The sequence below is a fragment of the Phyllostomus hastatus genome, unplaced genomic scaffold (genome assembly GCF_019186645.2).
Source record: "Phyllostomus hastatus isolate PE091 unplaced genomic scaffold, TTU_PhHast_1.1 phas_contig_17, whole genome shotgun sequence".
NCBI lineage: Eukaryota > Metazoa > Chordata > Mammalia > Chiroptera > Phyllostomidae > Phyllostomus > Phyllostomus hastatus.
The window spans coordinates 46,348,899-46,356,111 of NW_025333664.1; the positions used below are offsets into that span (position 1 = coordinate 46,348,899).

At 40.8% G+C, this 7,213-nt stretch overlaps 1 pseudogene; it reads left to right on the forward strand.

Annotated features, from left to right (window-relative positions):
* Positions 1 to 1,296: 1,296 nt before the first annotated feature.
* Positions 1,297 to 3,800, forward strand: LOC123814714 (annotated as a pseudogene).
* The last annotated feature ends 3,413 nt before the right edge of the window (positions 3,801 to 7,213 follow it).

Consider the following 7,213-nt stretch of genomic DNA (forward strand, 5'->3'; position numbering starts at 1 on the left):
TATAATTATATACTTATAACTTATACTTATAATTATAATTTATAATGTAGTAGTTACATTATAAATTTAGGGCTGTATAAATGTAACTACTCCTTAACTGTTAAGGAGTTGAAATTACATTCAGCCCTTTGAAGGCAACCAGCCAGGCTGATGTGGACTCCAGTGAAAATGAGTTTGACACCGCTGATTTGAGAGATGGATTCATTAAAAATCATTAGTTTATGCCTTAGATGTGCAATGTATAAAAATGTAATTTGAGGACACCAACAGCTGAAAGAGTAGGGAAAGGAGCATAGTTTTGCATGTTATTCAAATTAATCTGGTATAAATTCAAATTAAATGTTATAACTTTATGATATAAAATACAATCCCATGGTAACAACAAAGGAAATAGCTAAAGAATATTTACAAAAGAAATGTATATATTTCACTGCAAAAAAAAACATCAACTAAACACAAAAGAAAATTAAATGAAGAAATGAGGAACCAAAAGGCTATAAGGTATATAGGAAAACAAATAACAAAATGGCAGAAGAAAGTCCCTCCTAATCAGTAATCCCTTTAACAGTAAATAGATTAAGTTCTCCAATAAAAAGTGCTTAGATCATTTAGAGGACCCCTGAGAAAGAACATGACTACTCAGAAGGGCTTGCAGTAGCTAACTGGACTCAAATTTTAAAAATAGAGTCTTCCACCTATTTCCACATAAGGGCCTCTCACACAAATCGCACTTCAAGGAGAAGTCAACACTAAACTGCCTACCTGAACTGTGTTCTTGCCATCTGAGCCAGCCCTTATAGAGAAGTTCCTCAAATCATATTTCAATCAATAAGACTGAGGCTTTCCCCATCCATTGGGAGTTACATAGCTGTATCCCCATCAGCTTCTTCACCCAACAAATCAGAGAGACTCATTCTGACCAGTAAGGACAGTTTCTTTCTTGGCCAATCAAACTTGGAGGAGTAGGTTCTCCTGCTCCTTCTTAATATTATTATTTTGCATGATACCAATGCATAAGAATAGAAAAGATCTAAAATCTCATGAGTAATCTTGTTCCCCTCCCATAATTGACAATGTCACTTCACCTGCAAAGAGTGATATTACATTATTTGCAAATGATATAATCATACATGTACAAAACAAAGATTCTACATGCAAAACTGTTAGAACAAATAAATGAATTCAGCAAAGTAACAGGATACAAAGTCAACACACAAAATTCAGTTCTGTTTCTATACATTATCAATGAACAATCCAAAAATGGCATTAAAAATACAATTCTAGAGAGACAACAACATGGCAAAAATGCCTGGCAGCAGGTACTGTAACATCAGCTCTAGCAGAACCCTGAGAACAAGGGTGAGCTGGACGAGCTTGGTGTGGGAAGGTGATGGGGGAAGGGGGCCAGTGGCTACACCACTGCAGTGCACACTACTGCAGCACTGTAGAGGTGGAGGAGCAGAATGGAGTGGGTGGAGCCTGGAAATGTAGGAAGAGGAAGAAGAAGAAATGGGGCTGGATTGGGACGAATCTCAAGCCTGAGAACTGGGTCTGGGTGGAGCTGGAGCCCAAGCCCGTCCATATGATCAGTATGCATCAGAGAGCCCTGCTAGAGCTCGAGGTGCCACCAATACTGTTGGTACCCCAGGCTGTGGCGAGTCTCTCAGAGCCAGGGCTGAACCGGACCCTAAGGTGCTTTAGCACCCTGAGTGGGCCTGGCTGAGGGAGAACACATGGCTGGACACCAGCTATGCCTTGCACATCTTCTGTGAGTGAGAAGGCACAGAGCCTGGCATATGGACAAAGGAGCCCTTTGCTGCACTCCTGCTATGCCAAGGCCGGCTCCAAGAGCACCTAACTTCTCATAAAGTTGTCACTCATCAGCATTCAGAGCTCCCACAACCACTACCTCAACGAGTCCCTGTACTGCTGCACGCTCGACCTCACCAAGGGCCTGGAGCTGCTCAGTGCCAGCCTGACATTGGCTGCTGTCATGTGCAAGCTCAGGGAGAAGGTAGCTGAGCCTATGGTGCAGAAGCAAGCCATCATGCACACTGACCCTTGCAAGCTCTATATTTCAAGTGTCTTCAGCACCAACACACTCTTTTGGCTGCTCAACAATGTCTGTGGAGAGGTGCATGTACTTCTGCATGCACAGCCACAAGATCCAGCGCAAGCTGCAGGAGGACTCTTTTGGGCTAGCCATGAACAAGGGCAGCAGTAAGTCCTACTTTAAATCCAATCAGCCCTATCACCAGTAGCACTTGTCATTGTCATGGAGCAAGAAGTGAACAGAGAGCAGCAACTAGCAGAACTTGACCAGCATGTACTAGACAGGCACCGAGTTCTGCCCCTACACCAGCTGCCAAGTAGCTACGGAAGCCCAACCCCCTCTGCAAGGCATTTTTCCAGTGGCACCCAGACCACTAAATCTAGAGCTATGTGACCTCATATGAGAACAAAGTCATCGTCAAGAATTTGCTGGGCACCAGGGTGCAGATGGGCACCAGGGTGCAGTTGTGCATCACAGCAGCCAAGCTCTCCAAAACCCATACCAACCACTGCATAGGCACTCTCTCCATCATCACACTCAACAACATCACTGGCATCTGCACCCAGCTGGGCTTGCCCACCCTGCAGGACTGCTATGCTGAGGCTCTGAATCACTCCCAACCCCCCTACACATCCCTCCCACCACCCTGCCTTCAGCCATCCTCTTTGGGGAACACTCATATCCTCCCAAAAGACAGCCAGATCAAGCCTGGTGTGAAATCTGAGGTTGAGCCCAAGCACACCCTGTGTGTTAGAGTCTGGATCAGGACAAATCGGTGGCCTCTCTTCCTCCAAGAGACTTTATATCAGCCTTGCCTTTCAGAGCCTATGGATGCCTTGGTGGTAGTTTTAGTGAAACATGACCCTTTGCTGCTTCTTTCAGAAGTCAATGGACAAGAAGCACCAATTCTCACACAATAGTTTCACCTGTTATTGTTTCCCCACCCAGGATACAGAAACTAGAGGTCTTTGGGGACTACTTGTTATTTTGCAGGCAGGAATAAAATCTCAATGGAGATTTTATACTATGACCTACCTGCCATTAAGCAGAAGTAGGAATTTCAACTGTGAGTCTGGAGGTATAGTGAAGGCCCTTCCAGGCAAAGATGCCAGTTGACCCAATATGCCAAGACCTCTGATCGCTACGTGTCCTGCATCTCCACTGAACAGCCAAGGCATTCTTACTCCAGCACAAGTCACAACATCCAATACACCAGTCCAAATTGATGTGGGCCAGCAGCCTGGCCACCTTTGCCAAATACTCTGAATCAAGAATCAACAAAGTCTTTTGATTCAAACATAATTTGTTCAGATATATCTTGAATTTTCTATGAATATCAAAACTCCTCATCCTCAATGATTTCAAGGACTTCATTTTATTTTATGAAGAGGCAAAATATTTTTCAGCTTCAACCCATATTGTTGGAAATAGAAAGATGAAAGCAACACAGAGAAACTGATCACTTTTCAAGGTCCTTTGAGTGCCTAATTGTGCAGGTTGCCCCAGGCATTGGAAAAAGGATCATTCTCAGCAGTGACAAATCCTTGGTAGAAGTGCTTCCAGAGATCATAACATGATGTGTAACTTTATCAAGGAAGGTTGGAATCACTACTCAATGTAAATGATCAGATTTCCATTGAATGGCTGTTGCTGTTACCTTAATTCAATCTAGGTCCTTCAGAAGTTGCAACAAAGAGGATTAAGGAATCATCCCAGTTTAGCAAATATGTTCTGCAGTGGGAACTGAAGTGGATCTGTCATCCAGACAAACCAAGAGCCTCAGGACTAAATAAACATATTTCTCATGCAAAAAGAAGAAATATATACACAACAAATAACACAAACAAAATGAGACATTTGTGCACCGTTGAGACAGAAACCCAAGTCCTGGACCTAAAGTTGAATATGTTTATATCAGATAGAGACCACACCTGTATTCATATAGGTATAATTAGAATAATGATATTCTCAATGTATAAAAATATATAAATATATACATATATTTCAAAAGGTAGGAAATGCAAAACAAAAGAAAGAAAGAAAAAGGTGGTAGTTACAGCTGGTGCTGTGATCGTTACAGGAGGAATCTGGATAGATGGCTAGGCAGAGGGGAGGGACTCCCTGAAGTGGTTTTGGAAGTGCCTAAGGGGGCAGGATTGAAATTGCAACTGGCACACGACATATTTCCATACCACCCAGGTTAGAATAAACAAACCAGCTGCACAATGAGATGGCCAATTCTGCTCACAGCTAGAAACCCTTCCATACTTATGGATCATGGTGACAGTAGAAGGCCCCTGCAGAGAGCATGCATCAGGCTAGTGAAATGTTTGGACAAGGTAAAAAGCCCTCCTACTTGCTTTTGCCACACATAAAATTTTGGGTGCAGAAGGAAGGGCAGGTGAAGCCTTGGCCTTCTGGTTTCAACTCACTTGACCGGTTGGGGGCCTAGCATTCCTAGGCCAGCAGGCAGTGGAAGCAGCATGGCTAGGAGACAAGCCCTGTGTGAATGGCAGGGACTCCAACCTGTGTGGTCCTGCTGCACCAGGTGCCTGGACACAATGGCAAACAGACTGCTGGAGTATCAGGGTGCAGGTCTAGGCCAGCAGGCAGCAGACAAAAGTAAGGGCAGTGGGCTGTGAGTAGGATGCCAGCGTGCACAGACTCCAGAAAGATGCCTGAAGCTGAACTGTGACCAGGAACCATGTAAGCCACCTGCATTTCTCAAAGAATGGTATTTTAAGTGGGAGAAGAAATTCCAGGCACAGCCTTAAACTAATACGGTCAAAGGTGGAGGGGGCATTTTTCTTTGGGTGTTTTAGAGGAAATGGAATTCGAGGAAGAAGCCCATATTCTTCCAAAATTGTATAGCCTTTAAATAAAACTCCCTTCCTTTTTAACCAAACCTCTGCCTCCAGAGTTTATGGGCAGTGGGAAGTGCAACCCCCTGTGGCTATGCATAATATGATAGCACTGAAGTGTCCTAGGCCTCCCAAGGCATTTGACCAATAAAAAAGCCATGAGCAATGAGGACACAGCTCCTCACAGTTTCCATTGCCAACAACCATCCATTGTTTCTTTTTCCTTTGTCTTTTTTTTTAAGATCCTTGAATTGAGTTTCTTTGCCTATGTCTCTCTTTAAGAGGAACTGGGCAGGACTTCAGAAAAACTTATGAGCACATTTAATTCAAAAGATGTTAGATATAAAATTTTGTTTTTAATGTTGTTATTGTATGTTTCCCATTATCATTTAGTTGCCTTATATCTCACTTTCCCTACCCCCACAATTACTATACTGTAGTCCATTTCTATGAGTCCTTTTTCATTTTTGTTCAATCCCTCCACTTCCCAAACCTTCCCTTAGTTGTCATCCTGCTCTCTATGACTCTATTTCATGTGTTGGTTCAGTTTGTTCATTAGATCCCACATGTAAGTGAAATCATATGGCATTTGTCTTTCACTGACTGCTTTATTTCACTTAGCATAATGTTCTCCAGGTCCATCCATACTGTCACAAAGGGTAAAATTTTATTTTTTATGACCAAGTAGTATTCCATTGTATAAATGTCCCATAGTTTTTTTATGCACTTATCTACTGACAGACACTTTGGCTGCTTCTGTATCTTGCCAAAGGTAAATAACATAGAGGTGCTTATGTTCTTTTGAATTAGTGATTTGGGTTCATTCACATATTTTCCCATAAATGGGATTTCTGGGTCATAAGGAAGTACCATTTTTTAATTTTTTAAAGTAACTCCATAAGTTTTTCTACAGTGGCTGCACCAATCTAGATCCCCACCAACAGTGTGTAAAGGTTCCCCTTTTCTCCTCATCTTCACCAACGCTTTCTGTTTGTTGATTTATTGATGATAGCCATTCTGACAGGTGTGAGATGCTATCTTATTGTGGTTTTAGTTTGCATTTCTCTGATGATTAGTAATGTTGAGCATCTATCCATATGTCTATAGGCTATCTGTATGTTCTCTTCAGAGAAGCGTTTATTCAGGCCCTTTGCACACTTTTAATTGGGTTGTTTGGTTTTTTTGGTGTTGAATTTTGTAAGTTCTTTATAAATTTTGGATATTAACCACTTATCAGATGTATTAACAAATATGTTCTCCCATTCTATGGGTTGTCTTTTTGTCTTGTCAAGGTTTTCCTTTTCTGTGAAAAAAAAAATTTTAGTTTGATGTTGTCCCATTTATTTTGTCCTTTGTTTCCTTTGTCTGGGGAGATATATCCAATAAAATATTGCTACGAGCAATGTTTGAGATTTTGCTGCCTACGTTTTCGTCTATGATTTTTATGGTTTCAGGTCTAACATTCAAGTTTTTAAAATATTCCGAATTCATTGTTGTATGTGGTGTACAAAGGTGGTCTAGTGTCATTTTTCTTCATGGACCTGTCCAATTTTGCCAACAGCATTTATTGAATAAGCAATCATTAACCCATTGTATGAGACTGCTTCCTCTGTTGAATATTAATTGACTATAAAGGTGTGGGTTTATTTCTGGGCTCTCTATTCTGTTCCATTGATCTATGTGTTGGTTTTTATGTCAGTACCATGTTGTTTAGATCACTATAGCCTTACAGTATAGTTTCATGTTAGGTAGTGTAATTCCTCCAACTCTGTTGTTCCATTTCAGTATTCATGCTGCTATGTGGGGACTTTTGTGGTTCCATATAAATTCTGGAAATAGTTGTTCTAGTTTTGAAATATGGCTTTGAAATCTTGGTAAGAATTTTTTTGAATCTATAGATTGCTTTAGGTAGTGTGGACATATTAATAATGTTAACTCTTCCTATCACCTCAATGAACATCATATATGCTTCCACTTATTTGTATCTTCTTCATTTTCTTTCTTCAGCATCATAACTTTCCAAGTACAGGTGTTTTACATCCTTCATTAGATTTATTCCTAGGGCATTTTATTGTCTTTGAAACAATTGTGAATGGGATTGTTTTCTTAATTTCCCTGTTAGTTATTGGCATATAAAAATGCAACTGATTATGGATATTAATTTTGTATCCTGCTACTTTGGTGAATTCATTTATCAGTTCTAATAGTTTCTTGATAGAATCTTTGGTGTTCTCTATGTACAATATCACATCATCTGCAAATAAAGACAGTTTTACTTCTTCCTTTCCAATTTGGATGC